A 16,235-nucleotide genomic window follows, 5' to 3' on the forward strand; every position below is an offset into this window, starting at 1 on the left:
AATGAAGAAAATGACATCAGAATGAATCTTAGAAGATAAGCAGGACTCCAACTGTGGGACTGAGGGAAGAAAGAGTATTTTGAGCAGAGAAAATAAGATAATAAGAAGCCTCAAAGTGGAAGAGTATAGCATGTATTCAGAAAATGTTAAGTAATCAGTTTAACCAGAGTGTATGGGAACAAAAGCAAAGAAAACTGGAAAAACAAAAATGTATTATCTCAAAGTTGTCAGTAACCTAAAAAAATGTGCTAAAATCTAATGCATGAAACTCTTCTACTACATAAATGTAAGAAAAGGCTGAAGGAAACACATCCAGCATGGCAGAGTAGGACCTCTAAAAGTCTGATCTTCCATAAAATTAATGAGAACACTGACACAAATGGTCAAAATCAACTTTTTCATAAATCTGAAAACCAAAGGCTTGCAACAATCTAAAAAACATTTAGTCATGAAAAGCAGCTGGATTTCAGCAAGCAGAGCAAGCTTTATGGCATTTCAATTTGTCCTATTTCCCTCCTTCCAGCTCCATGGAAGCCTGGGAAATCAACAACCTGCAAACACGGTAGGTGGGAATAACAGCAGTCCAGTAGCCACTCAAGGGAGCAGAAGAGGTTAGGCGCTCCCTCTGAAACCACAACTCCAAAGAATTGTATTACTTAACCAGTCTAGCAGTTCACTGGAAAAACTCCATTCTCAGGGCTTATCTTTATTGGACCTGAATCAGAGCACCCTCAATGTAAACAATTCTATCCCCAAGGCTTTTGTTAAAATAACCAGAGACAATTTTTTAATGCCATAGCTGTCTGCAGTGGCAATAACAATTGGGGCAAACAATATATTGATCAAAAAACTTAAAAGGAAAAACTGAGGAATGAGATGTAGAGGGTTTAGAAAAGCTCCAACATATTTTTAGTAATCTAGAAGGCATGCACATGCCCAGGAAAGACCTAGGAAGGCCCTATTCTCTCACCTCTGGCTGACCCTGATATTCTACACAACCAGGAAGTAAAGACTAAGGCACAATGCAAACTTCTGGTGCATTAAGGGAGCCACAACACACACACACACACACACACACACACACACACACACACACACAGTCCCTCAACAAGGTTAGGAGACTTATGGGTTCAAGACATAAGGAAATCTGCCCAATCATTAGCTAACCACTAAGCAAACCAAGCAGAGACTTCAGTGGTTACACAGGACAAAGAGTACAGGGTTTACAGAATTAGTCCAAAAAAGTAACAAAACTAATAGCAACAACAACAAACCCTGGGAGAGAGGGTGATTTTCAGAGTAGCTACATTATATTATTTAAAATGTCCATTTTCAGCAAAAACTATGAGACACACAAAGAAACAAGAGAGTATGACCCAAACACAGGGGAAAAAAGGGCAGTCAACAGAAACTATCCTTAAGGAAGCTCAGATGTTGGACTTACTAGACAAGGACTTTAAATCAGCTTTTGTAACTATGTTCAAAGAACTAAAGGAGGACTTCCCTGGTGGCGCAGTGGTTGAGAGTCTGCCTGCTGATGCAGGGGACACGGGTTCATGCCCCGGTCCAGGAAGATCCCACATGCTGCGGAGCGGCTGGGCCCGTTAGCCATGGCCACTGAGCCTGCGCGTCCGGAGCCTGTGCTCTGCAACGGGAGAGGCCACAACAGTGAGAGGCCCGCGTACCACAAAAAAAAAAAAAAAAGAACTAAAGGAGATCATGTCTGAAGAATTTAAAGGAATTATGAGAATTTCTCACCAAATAGGGAGTATCAATAGAGATAAAAATTATTCTTTAAAAAAAGAACCAAGCAGAAATTCTGGAGTTAAAGTATAATAATTAAAATGAAAAATTCACTAGAGGGGCTCAACAGCAGATTTAAGCTAGCTGAAGAATCTGCAGACTTAAAGAGAGATTGATTTTCTAGTCTGAAAAACAGAAAGAAGAATGAACAAAAGTGAATTCAGCCTCAGATCTCTGGGATATCATCAAGCACACCAAAATATGCAGAAGTCCCAGAGGAGACAAAAAGAGGAAAAAATCAAGAGTTACATAAATAAATGGCTGAAAACACCCTAAATTCAGTGAAAAACATTAATCTTAACAACTGAGGAACGAGATAAACACCAAGTAGGATAAATCAAAGAGATATACAGCTAGACACATTATAATCAAACTGTCAGAAGCCAAAAACAGAGGTTATTGAAGGTACCAAGAAAAAAGTGACTCATCGCATTCAAAATCCTCAATAAGATGAAAAGCTGACTTCTCATCAAAACCACAGAGGCCAGAGACAGTGGGATAACATATTCGCAGTGCTAAAAGAAAAGGAAAAAGACTATCAATCAAGAATTCTAAATCCAGCAAAACTATCCTTCAAAAATGAAGGAGAGGGACTTCCCTGGTGGTGCAGTGGCTAGGAATCCACCTGCCAATGCAGGGGACATGGGTTCGATCCGCGGTCCGGGAAGATCCCACATGTCATGGAGCAAATACGCCTGTGTGCCACAACTACTTAGCCTGCACTCTAGAGCCCACATGCCACAACTACTGAAGCCCGTGCACCTAGAGCCTGCACTCCGCAGCCAGAGAAGCCACCACAAGGAGAAGCCTGAGCACGGCAACGAAGAGTAGCTCCCACTTGCCACATCTAGAGAAAGCCCGCGCACAGCAACGAAGATCCAACACAGCCAAAAAATTAATTAATTAAATTAAATTTTTTAAAAAATCTAAAAAATAAATAAACAAATAATTTAAAAACTAACTATCTCTTTTAAAAAAAAAAGAAGAAAGAGAAATTAAGATATCCCCACTAAACAAAACTGAAAGAATTCATCGCTGGAAGGGCTGCTGTATAAGAAATAAAGGGAGTCCTTAATGATGAAATAAAAAGACACTAGACAGTAACCCAAATCCACATGAAGAAATAAGCACTAATAAAGATAACTACACAGATAAATACAAAAGGCAGTATAAAGATATTTTTGTTCATAACTCTTTTCCTACATGAATTAAATGACAACTGCATAAAGCAATAATTAAATAACTGTTGATGGGATTTTATTATAAAATATGCAGTTTGAATGACAATAAGAACATAAAGAAGGAGGAAATGAACAGAACTCTATTAAAACAAAGTTTTGCATACTATTGAAATTAAGTTGGTATTAATCCAAAAGAGATTGCTCTAAGATACTAACTGTAATCACCAGGAAAATAAAGAAAATTATAATAAAAGAAATAACAAGCTAATTAAAACATATCCTAGAAAATATTTAATACAAAAAGGCAGTAATGGAGGAATAGAGAAACTAAAAAGACATAAAACATATAGAAAACAAATAGTAAAATGGAAAACATAAATCCTAATATACCAGTAATTACATTAAATGTAAATCGATTACACACTCAAGAGGTGAGGATTGGCAGAAGGGACCAAAACGAAAACAAAAAACAATTTAAAAAAATCCAAATATATGATTTCTACAAGACATACTTTAGACTCAAAGACTAAGTGGGCTGAAAGCAAAAGGAGAGAAAAATACACACACATAAACAGTAGCCAAAAGACTCTGGAGTAGCTATACTAGCATCAGATACAATGCACTGTAAGATAAAAATTGTTACTAAAGACAAGGAACATTTTTATAATTACAAGAGGACAAATCTATCAAGAAGATATAACAATTATAAACATATATGCACCTAATAACAGAACCCCCAAATATACGAAGCAACATCTGACAGAATTGAAAGGAGAAATAGACAATTCAACAATAACAGTTGGAGGCTTCAATACTCTACTTTCAATATGGATAACACAACCACACAAAAGATCAGCAAGGAACCAGAAGACTCGAACAACACTACAAACCAACAAAATCTAACAAACATCTATAAAACAGTCCAAGCAACAATAGCAGAATATACATTGTTTTCAAGTGCACAGGTAACATTCTCTAAAACAGGCCATAAAAGAAGTCTCCGTAAATTTAAAGGATTGAAATCATACAAACTATATTCTCCAACAAAAATGGAATGAAATTAGAAAACAATAACGGGAAAATAATTTAAGAAATTTACAAAGATGTGAAAATAAACACCACTCCCCTAAACAACCAATGAGCCAAAAAATCATATGGGAAGTTAGAAGATATTTTGGGGGACATCCCTGGTGGTCCAGTGGTAAAGAATCCACCTCCCAACACAGGGGACACAGGTTCAATCCCTGGTCAGGGAACTAAGATCCCACATGCCATGGGGCAACTAAGCCCACATGTCACAACTACTGAGCTTGTGCACCTCAAGGAGAGAGCCTGCATGCCACAAAACTACAGAGCCCATGTGCCCTGGAGCCTGCATGCCACAACTAGAGAGAAGCCTGCTAGAGAAGACCGTGCACCACAACTAGAGAGAAGCCAACGTGCCACAACAAAAGATCCCGAATGCCTCAATGAAGATCCTGCATGCTGCAACTAAGACCCGACACAGCCAAAACAAAGAAAAATACTTTGCGATAGAAACCAAAACTTATGGGACGTGACAAAAGCAGCAAGAGCCATGCTATGAGAAAATTTATCGTTGTAAACACCTGTATTTAAAAAAAAGACCTCAAGTCAACATGTTACACACCTTAAACGTACACAATGTTATATGTCAATTATATCTGAATTAAAGATTTTTTTTAATTTTAAAAATTAAAAAGATCTCAAATCAACAACCAAACTGTACGCTTTAAGACACTAGAAAAAGAAGAACAAACTAAACCCAAAGCCAGCAGACAGAAGGAAATAATTCGTGAAATAAATACAATAGAGAATAAAAGAATAGAGAAAATCAACAAAACAAAAAGTCAGTTCTTTGAAAAGATCAACAGAATTGACGATCATTTAGTTAGAGTGAACAAGAACAAAAGAGAGAAGACCCAAATTACTAAAGACCAAATTACTGAAATTACTACCAACTTTACATAAGTAAGAATGATTATAAAGGCTTGTATGGAATACTATAAAAATTGTAATATAACAAATTACAAAACCTAGGTGAAATGGACAAATCCCCAGAAGACACAAACTGCTCAAATCAACTCACAAAGAAGTAATTTGAATAAAGCTATAACAAGTAAAGAAATTGAATAAATAATCAAAAACATCCCACAAAGAAAAGCCCAGGACCAGATGGCTTCACAGGTGAATTCTGTGAAACATTAAGAATGAACACCAGGGCTTCCCTGGTGGCACAGTGACTGAGAGTCCGCCTGCCGATGCAGGGGACATGGGGTTGTGCCCCGGTCCGGGAGGATCCCACATGCCGCAGAGCGGCTGGGCCCGTGAGCCATGGCCGCTGGGCCTGCACGTCCGGAGCCTGTGCTCCGCAACGGGAGAGGCCACAACAGTGAGAGGCCCGCGTACCACAAAAAAAAAAGAATGAACACCAACCCTTAACAAACTCTTCCAAAATACAGAAGAGATGGGAACACTTCCCAACTCATCCTATGAAGCCAATTTTCCTGATTTCAAAACCAGACGAAGACAATACAAGAAAACTATAAATAAACATTTATTATATAAATGCAAAAATCCTCAACAAAATAGCAGCAAACCAAATCCAACAACATATATAGAGAATCATACATCATGACCAAATGTGGTGTATTCCATGCATGCAAAGTTGCTTCAACATATGAAAATCAATTAATGTCATACAAAAGAGCAAAAACCACATGATCTCAAATAGGCACTGAAAAAAGCATTGGACAAAATCCAACACTCTTTCATGATAAACACAATGAATAAACTAGAAATAGAGAACATCATCAACTTGAAAAAGGACATCTAAGAAAACCCACAGCTAACTTCACATTTAACGATTCCCCCTAATATCAGGAACAAGACAGGATGTACACTCTCACCATTTCTATTCAGTATTATACAGGAGATTCTAGCCAGGGCAGTGAGACAAGAAAAAGAAAAGAAAAACAATCCAGATTGGAAGGAAGAAGTAAGACTATCTCTCTTCAGAGATTATATATCATGTATATATAAAATCCTAATAAGTCACTAAAAAACTATCAGAACTATTAAATTAATTTGGTATGGTTTTAAGGTACATGACTAATATAAAGAATTCAATTATATTTCTATATACTATCAATAAAAATCCAAAAACAAAATTGAGAAAAGAATTCCACTTACAATAGCACCAAAAGAATAAAATATTGGGCTTCCCTGGTGGCACAGTGGTTGAGAGTCCACCTGCCGATGCGGGGGACACGGGTTCGTGCCCCGGTCCGGGAGGATCCCGCATGCCACGGAGCGGTTGGGCCCGTGAGCCATGGCCACTGAGCCTGTGCGTCTGGAGCCTGTGCGTCTGGATCCTGTGCTCCGCAACAGGAGAGGCCACAACGGTGAGAGGCCCATGTACCGCAAAAAAAAAATAACTAAATAAAATATTAAGAAATACATTTAACCAAAAAATGCAAAACTTGTACACTGAAAACTAGAAAACACTACTGAAGTAAATTAAAGAAGATCTAAATAAGTGAAAAGTCATTACATGCTCATGGATTGGAAGAATAATACAGTTAAGATGGCAATATTCCCCAAACTGATCTACAAGTTCAATGCAATCTCTATCAAAATTCCAACCAGACAAGAGTGCCAAGACAATTCAAAGGGAGAAAGAATAGTATTTTCAACATATGGTGCTAAGACAACTGAATATCTATAGCAAAAAATGAGGTTGGACCCCTATCTCATACCACATACAAAATTCACAAAAGTGGATTAAAGATCTAAATGTAAGAGCTGAAACTATAAAACTCTTGGAAGAAAACATCGGAGTAAGCTTTCATGACCTTGAATCAGGCAATGGTTTCTTAAATATGAAACATAAAGCGCAAGCAACGAAAGAAAAAAAGAAGACAAACTTGACTTAATCAAAATTAAAAACCTTTGTGCCATCAAGAAAGTGAAAAGAGGGCTTCCCTGGTGGCACAGTGGTTAAGAATCCACTTAACCACTGCCAATGCAGGGGACATGGGTTCGAGCCCTGGTCTGGGAAGATCCCACATGCTGCAGAGCAACTAAGCCTGTGCTCCGCAATAAGAGAAGCCACCGCAATGAGAAGCCCGCGCACCACAACAAAGAGTAGCCCCCGCTCGCCGCAACTAGAGAAAGTCTGCGCGCAGCAATGAAGACCCAACACAGCCAAAAATAAACGAGTAAAATAAATAAATTTTAAAAAAGAAAGAAAGAAAGAAAGTGAAAAGACACCTACAGAACAGGAGATTTGTATCTGCAAATCATATCTGATAAGGGTCTAGTATCCAGAATATATAAAGAAATCTTACAACTCAACAACAGAAGGACAAATAATTCAATTTAAAAATGGACAAAGGAACAGATATTCCTCCAAAGATATACAAATAGCCAAAAAGCACATGAAAAGATGCTCAACATCATTAGCCATCAGGGAAATGCAATCAAAACCACAATGAGATATTACTTCATACCCATTCGGATAGCTAAAATACGAAGGTCAGATAATAACAAGTCTTGGCAACGAGGTGGAAAAATTGGAACCCTCATTTCTTGCTAATAGAAATGTAAAATAGGGTAGCCATTTTGGAAAACAGTCTGGTAGTTCCTCAAGATATTAGACCTACAGTTCTAGAGTTACCACATGACCCAGCAATTCCACCCATAGGTATATATCCAAGAGAAATGAAACATGTCCACGCAAAAACTTGTACACAGATGTTCACAGCGGCATTAGTCATAACAGCCAAAATGTAAAAACAACCCAAACACCCATCAACTGATTAATATATAAACGTGGTCTATGCATAAAATAGAATATTATTCAGCAAGAAAAAGAAATAAAATATTGATACATTCTACAACATGGAAGAACCTTGAAAACATGCAAAGTGAAAGAAACCAGTAACAAAGGACTACATATTGTATGATTACATTTATATGAAATGTCCTGAATAAGCAAATCTATACAGAGAGAAAACAGAGTAGCAGTTGCCTAGGGATGGAGGGGATGACAAGTGGGAGAGTTGGAGGTGACAAGTAAGGAGTGTGCAGTTTCTTGAAAATGTCCTAAAATTGACTGTAGTAAGGGTTGCACAACCCTGTAAATATACTAAAAAAAATTTACACCTTAAATGGGTGAATGTATGGTATGTGAATTATAGCTCAATAAAGCTGCTACCAAAAAAAGAAAGTAGGCTGGGCCCTACGCATTAAACTTTTTAGGGTGACTGCCTACTAAAATAGAAGGCATTTTTTAATTGAAGTGTAACTGACTTACAATTTATATTAATTTCAGGTGTACAACATAGTGAGTCAATATTTTTATACATTACAAAATGATCACTACCATAAGTCTAGTTGCCATCTGTCACCATACAAAGTTATTACAATATTATTGACTATATTCCCTATGCTGTATATTACACCCCCAAGATTTATTTATTTTATAACTGGAAGTTTATAACTTTTAATCTCTCTCACCTATAAAATAAAAGATTTAAATAGGATCCAGAGTCTCCTAACAAAAATATCAAAACTGTCCAGGACACAATCAAAAGTCACTCATCACACCAAGAACCAGGAAAATCACAACTTGAATGAATAAAGACATTAACATAGACTAACACCAAGATGAATCGGATGTTGGAATTATCTGACAAGAATTTTATAGCAGTCATCATGCTTTAATGAGCAATGAGACATATTCTTGAAACAAAACAAACAAAATAGAAAATATTATCAAAGAAAGAGAAGACAAACAGAAAAAAATCAAATGGAAGTTACAGAACTGAAAAATACAATAACAAAACAAAACCTCACTGGATGGGCTCAACAGCAGAATGAATATGACAGAAGAAAGAAGGAGCAAACTTGAAACTAGAAGTAGAACATTAAGAATTACCCAATCTGAGCACCAGAGGAAAAAAAAAAAGAATGCCTCATGCCCTGTAGGACAGTAACAAAAGACCTAATATTTGTATCATCAGAGTCACAGAAAGAAAAGAGAGTGGGGCTGAAAAGTTATTCTAAGAAATGGCTGAAAATATCCCAAATTTGGCAAATGACATTAACTCACAGTTCAAGAAGCTAACAGAATTCCAAATAGGATATACCCAAAATAATCCATGCTAAGACGTACCATAATTAAACTTCTGAAAACTGAAGACAAAGAAAAAATCTTTAAAGCAGCCAGGAAGAGAGGATACATTAGCTATAGGGAAACACAAATCCCAATGACAGAAGATTTCTCATCTGAAATCATGGATATCTGAAGGAAGTGGCATTTTTCAAATGCTGAAAGTAAAGACCTGTCAACCACAAATTCTATAAAGAGACATAGCTGACAAAGTCTTAAGAAAACTAAGAAACAGGGAATCCATTGGTTTCCAGTGGTCCAGTGGTTAGGACTCAGCGCTCCCACTGCCAGGGGCTAGGGTTCGACCCCTGGTCGGGGAACTAAGACCCCAAGAGCTGCCCGGCATGGCCAAAAAAAAAAAACAAAAACAAAAACTAAAAACTAAAAAACGGCAAACTACTCTACAGTTTACATCTTAGCTCTGAGGAATTATAAAATATGCTGATATTACTATATGAGCAATTACAAGTTTTTCCTATAACAGTAATTAAATATTTGAGAATTACAGATTTTCCCCCCTCACCATCACCAATGCTATTCACATAGGTAGATGGCTTTAATCCTACTTCCTTAATTCTCTTAGTTAAAAAGAAAGCTCTGGCTTCCCTGGTGGCGCAGTGGTTGAGAGTCCGCCTGTCGATGCAGGGGACACGGGTTCGTGCCCCGGTCCGGGAAGATCCCACATGCCGCGGTGCGGCTGGCCCGTGAGCCATGACCGCTGAGCCTGCGCGTCCGGCCAAAACAGTGAGAGGCCCGCGTACTGCCAAAAAAAAAAAAAAAAAAAAGAAAGTTCTGCCACTGTTCAAGATCTTTATCAATTGGACAGTTTTTGTTTTAAAGATTCCAAAGCTTATAAGCCTAAAATCAGAGCTATTTGTTTAAAAAAGATATATCTGCTTCAACCATATGAAATAAAATCTATTTTAAATAGTATCTGCTAAAGAGAAAGCCTGAATGAACTTCTATAATACTGTCATAGTTTAACCATCTTAAAAGCCAAAGCATAAGAGCAAATATTTCTCTTAATGCACTCTAATTTATAGAGTGTGTGTGTTTTTAAAACAAGAATGACTGTGCAGGTATGACCAGTGACCTGTTAAGCAGCCAAAAAAGAAACAGCTGGTCAGCTTGCAAAACCGTGAATTCAGTGATCTGTTTTACATTATTTACCAACTGATTCATTCAGCCAATTTTTATCATTTCTAAAATATACCAAGTATTGTGCAAGGCAGTGATGAACAGATAAATAAGGCACTGTGATATTGTGATATTATAAGATTTATTGTAGAATAGAACAGTGTATCAATCTTCATCCCTGGTTCCTAGCATAGAGCTCCTAAGACCCTTAAATTTCTTGATAGGGGTGAGAGGAACATCTTTTGTTATTCATAATAGGGTCCTTTCAACCACACCTGGGAAAATGGGAGCTGGTTGCCAGAGGAATCAACCCCTGACCTCTGGAAGGGGAAAGAAGCTAATAACCAGCGGCCAGTGATTTAATCAAGTATGCCTACGTAATGAAGCCTCCATGAAAATCCTAAATAAAGGGGTTGGGAAAGCTTCCAGGCTGGTGAATACACTGAAGTGCTGGGAGGATGGCGAGCCCAGAAGAGGCATGGAAGCTCATGGAAGCTCCATGCCCCTTCCCACATACCTTGCCCTATGCATCTCTTCCATCTGGCTGTTCCTGAGTTACAGCCTTTATAATACAGTAAATGGGTAAAGGTAAGTAAAGAGCTTTCCTGAGTTCTGTGAGCCATTATAGCAAATTACTGACCTGAGGAGGGAGCTGTGGGAAGCCCCAGTTTATACCCAATTGGTCAGAAGTACAGGTCACAATCTAGGACTTGTGATTGGTCTGAAGTTGGGAGGAGTCGTGCAGGACTGAGTCCTTAATCTGTGGGGTCTGCACTAAATCCAGGTAGTTAGTAATAATTAAGTTGAATTGTAGAATACCCAGTTGTAGCCTGGAGAGTTGGAGAAGTATTTAATGTGAGGGGAAGACCTACATGTTTGGTATCAGAAGTGCTCCGAGTAGTATAAGAAACAGTAGTTTACCTTTAGGCATAATCCCAGACCTCAAGGAACTCCTAGTCATGACAAAAATGGGCCCATGAGAAATAATTTAAATAAAATGTGATAAGTAGTTTAATAGGCACATGTACAAAATATCAGGAAAGTAGGCAACTAACCATGCCAACAAAAGTGACATTTATGCTGATTTATAAAGGATGAGTTAAATGCTATATATAGTTCCTCAGGGTTCTCACTCCCTCTTAGAGCTCTCAAGCCAGTTCTCAGCCCTAGCTGCCTGTTACTGCCACATGAGAAACTTTTTTTTTTCATACACACACACTGTATTTTATTTTTACAAGAGGAGAAACATTTTTTAAATGAAAAGGTCTGGCCCCACACCAGACCAAGAATCAGAATCTCCTGGATGCCTTGATCCCCTCATCCTTAACCTTTAAAAGCTCCCCAGGTGGTTTTCAAGTAGAGCCTGGGTTGAAAACGGCCTACTCTGTTCAGGAAAAACATAACCCAGACCTCAACCAATCTTCTGGCAATGAGGAGAGAAAGAAAAGAATTTCAGGTAGGAACAATAGGATCTATGGTAGACTTAATGATAGGAAAGAAGAGGATTCTAAGGTTTCTAGGGTGAAGACCCTAAAATAGGAAGCTTGTGGATGAGCAAGATGAGGGAAGAGAAAGGAAAAAATAACCAAGTTTGAAGTACCAAGTATCCAAGTATAGTTACCCAATAGACAGACGAAAATACGAAACACCTGAAAGTTCAAGAAAAATGAGGACTGAATATACATCTTTGAAAACCAAAAATATACAGGTGCTACTTAAAGCCATGAAGGGAAGTGTACTCACACAAGGAAATTAGAGGACAGAAAAAAGAACAGAGAGTAAAACCCTAAGGAATACCACATTAATCTGAGGGAAAGCATATCAAGGCAATGTTTTGTTTTTGTTTGTTTTCGTTGGTGAAAACCTGAGCATGTGTGCAGGCTGAGAAAAAGAGAGAGAATATAGAATAGGAAAGATGTCAGTCAGCCTTAGAAAGTAACACCTTCCTCTGGTAAAAGGAAAGGAGATCAGATATCAGAGAGGTATAAGCACACAGAAAAATGACACACCCTTAAGAGTTCAGGGCTGATGCCCACCAATTTCTTCTGTGAAGTAGGAGACAAGATGAGCAATGTAGAGAAGTCAAGAGTAGGACAAGGAAAGGAGAACGGTAGAAACCTACAGACAGCAATTAGGTGTGGGTACATAAAAGGAAGCTGAGGAGTAAGTCAAAGCATCTCCAGACAGTGCAAGTGAAGTTGGGATCCAGAAGTCTAGAACAGCACCAGCGGCTGTTACACACTTTCCTCCAGCCTGCTCTGGAGACCCAAGGAGCAGAAAAAGCCGACTGTTTGATTCATCCAGGCTTGGAAACCATCAGAGCAAATGTGGCAAGAATGGCTTGAGGCCAGTAACACTGCTTTTATAATTTTAAAAAGTCAAACTTATTTTATTCTTTTTAAAAATCGACTATAGTCATTTCCTCTGAGAGCCAGAAAGGGGGACGGGGGTGGCTAATTTCTCTTTCACTCTTAGAGAACTTGTCAGAACTTCCACTCCTAAGCATTTTGGTCCCTTCAATAGTTGATTCCAAGAAATCTGAACCTGATTCCTCCCGGCAGACTCTTAAAGGATGAAAATTCACTGCAGACTGGACTATCCAGCTGGGAGATAAACATGTGAAATACTTCTTACACACAATGCTATTTCAACTAGGAGTTAGGGGCTATTTCTTCCCTAAAAAATAAAGGTTCAGCAAACACCAGATTGGGGGGGGGGGTTTAAGGGGGCAATTACATTGCAAACATTGTTAAGAATACTTTACAAAGCCAATTATTATAAAACAACACATGGCACAAAGAGAGCAGAATTCAGTTCTTCGGGATGACTGCAGTAAGTAACTGACAATGTAATCTCTATCACACTTGGAGTCACTAATTCATCCCGCCACCTCCTATACCACTCTTCAGGTAGCGCATCAATTCCCTTTGGATGCTGGACCTCTTGCTACCACCATGTGGAGAGTACAAAGGCCTGGAAGGAGGAAGATGGTAAGACGTGTGAGCACCTACCATGTACCAGGCCTACTGTGTGCCAGACTCTGGGCAATACACTTGACACGTTATGGGTGCAGCTCACTGAAAGACGAACTACGGTGTTAAAACTACAGACCGGGCATTCAGGAGAGTCGCAGTGTGTGCAGGTTTCAGTGTAAAGGAAAAGAAGTGCTAGCGACGGTGGCTGATGGAAGCGAAGGGAGAAGGGGCGAGTTGGGAAGGAAGGCAACTGGGAGCAAAAGGACAAAACCCAGGAATACTTGGCACGGGGGTGGGGGGGCGCGAGTGAAATGTCCAGAGGACACCGTATAGGAGCAGGGATAGGGTGAGACTGAGGAAGGGAAGCCCGGGTATAGGTGAGGGCGAAAGTCCAATCCGGGGGGGCCAGGGCGTCTCAGCCCCGGCAGGCGCCCCGAAGGACCGCGGGGTCTGGGAAACGATGCCAGCCCCGCGAGAGAGAGGGAAAGGCGCGGAGGGGGCGGGAGAGGGCGGGGGGCCGACCACGGCGGGGGCGAGCCGGGCTAAAAGGAAGCCCGAGACAGGGAAACGCCGGCGCTGGGGGAAGGGGTGGGCGCCGGGCCGCCGGGCTCTGCGCTGAGGGGGCGGGGCTGGACAACCGCCCGAGGGCAGAGGGGAGATGCAGCGGCCGGCGGCGACTGGGGCCGAGGGATGCCAGGACAGAGGCGGCCGGGACTCGGAGCTAGGTGAGCGGCGGAGGGAGCACAGCGGGGCCGGGGCGACGCTCCGACCCGAGCCGCAGCGAGCGCGGCGTCCCCCTTACCTGGGATGAGTGAGGAGCCGCCGCGCCGCCTCCCCAGCATCCTCGGCTCAGCTGCTTCTCCCACCGCCCTAGGTGAGGGCCATTCCACCCATCCGGGAGCCCGCTCTCACCGCCAGGCGCCAGCTGCTGCCAGCCCGGCTCGGCCGCGCGGAGCTACGCCGACGCGACCCGGGCCCGCGGCCGCCTCAGCAGCGACTCCCCCAGTCGCCGCCTTAGCGCCTGCAGCCGCCCTCCCGGACCGGCGCGGGATCACACACGTGCGGCGATTGGTTGCCCGGCGCCCGGCCGGGGGATATGTCGGACTCTCTGATTCGTGGGCTCCGCTGGCTGCCTTCCCCCCCGAGGGGGGCGGGGCTCGGCCTCCCTCCCGGTCTGACAGGCGCTGAGGGGCGGGGTGGGTCTGACGTCGGGGCCGCCCGGGCGTCCCTGCGTCCCTGCGTGTGCGCGCTCCCCGCGGGGTTCTGGGGCCGCCGCCACCTGTGTGAGCGGGTTGTTGCCGAGCAACGGTGCGCGCGACCTAGCTGGAGGCGAGGCGGGGGCAGGTGGCTGTCCACCGTAGCCCCAACCTCCAGCGTGGGTGCCTTTCAGCCTTGAAACCCTGGCACAGGACAGGAGAATGAGCTTTTCCAAGAAATCCTCTCTCTGCTTGTCCTTGCTTCAGAAACCACCTCTGTGCTGTTGCTGGCAGAGAGGAGCTTTCATCTCATTGAGGTGACTCAAAAATATAAATATCAAATTCACACATTTCATTACACACCAAAGTGAGTGATAGATTCTGTCCCCACCACAGGGGCGGGGATCTGATACTTGAAAGAAAGAAGTGAAAACTAGGAAAGGAGAAAAGGGCAAAGAGATGGGGGACATTGGGGAGAGGGCTGAAATTTCACAACTGAAAAATACCCGTTCGTGTTCACAATACCTACAGGTATATCCACACGAGGTTCTGTCAAAGCAATTATTTCAACTCTATGAACATACATTGGAAAAAGCATAGGCTCAGGAATATAACAGCTTTATTCACAATGCCTATCTACCGTCTTGGAATGAGTTTTGTTATCTATAGAAAGAGGTCTGTAGAATATGTACCTCAGAAAGTTGCTGTAAAGATCAAGTGAAGTCCACACAAAAATCTGTACACGAATGTTCATAGCACCGTTATTCATAGTAGCCAATAAAGTGGAAATAACCCAGATGTCCATCAACTGATTAATGGATAAGTAAAATATGGCATATCCACACAATGGAATATTATTGGGCCATAAAAAGAAGTGAAGTTCCGAGACATGCTACAACAGGATGAATCTTGAAAATATCGTGCTAGGTGAAAGAAGCCAGTCACAAAAGACCACATATTATATGAGGCCCTTTATATGAAATGTCCGGAATAGGCAAATCCATAGAAAAAGCAAGTACATTAGTGGATGCCTTGGGCTGAGGAGATTGGGGGGAAATGGAAAGTGATTGCTAATGGCTATGGGGCTTTTGTGGGGGGAGTGATTGATGAAAATCATCTAAAATTGATTGTGGTGATGATTGTGCAATTCTGTGAATATCCAAAAAAATTGAATTGTGTACTTAAAGTAGGTGAATTGTATGGTATGTGAATTATATCTCAATAAGCTGTTATTTTTTAAAAAGAGCAAATAAGGTAACAAACCTCTGAAAGCCCCAGGCTGTGATGCCGCTCTAAGAACCAGGGCTCAGTATATCTAACTGTTTTCTCTTTATTCAATTGGCAAAACCTTGTAAGCAGTTTGACCTGAGGAAATTTAAAGAAATACCCACCACAATATTTTTCTATGGAACGTTTAAATCAAATGAAGATGATCTGATTTGACCCAAGCTGCTTTGGTGCATCAGAAATGACCCACTAGGATTACAAAGCTCACCAAAAGAAAATGAACAACGTCGGCAGGCAGAAAGCAAGAGGAAAGGGAAAGGACACAGCATTCGACAAGGTGATTCTAGATACATCTGCACCCAAAGTCGTTTGTTTAACAAGTCTTTTAACTTTAAGTAAGAGCTGTGTCCCATTCCACTCCCTGCATTCCAGACCCCTTCAGGGAAACAGCTCGCCCTGACCTGCGTAATCTTGAAGCCACGGCCAGCACCACGGAGTGTTAATCCCTTAAACACAGCCCCTG

The 16,235-nt window shown here is 41.2% G+C and overlaps 1 protein-coding gene across 2 annotated transcripts in view; it reads right to left on the minus strand.

Annotated features, from left to right (window-relative positions):
• Positions 1 to 14,284, minus strand: part of TPST1 (tyrosylprotein sulfotransferase 1) — a gene marked incomplete at its 3' end in the record, with an annotated part of 115,994 nt that extends 101,710 nt beyond the window's left edge. For both annotated transcript variants that reach the window (XM_082857220.1, XM_082857219.1), the window contains exon 1: positions 14,092 to 14,284. The remainder of the gene's footprint in view (positions 1 to 14,091) is intronic.
• Between the last annotated feature and the right edge of the window lie 1,951 nt (positions 14,285 to 16,235).

The sequence above is a fragment of the Leucopleurus acutus genome (genome assembly GCF_964270905.1).
Source record: "Leucopleurus acutus genome assembly, chromosome: 16".
NCBI classification, from domain to species: domain Eukaryota; kingdom Metazoa; phylum Chordata; class Mammalia; order Artiodactyla; family Delphinidae; genus Leucopleurus; species Leucopleurus acutus.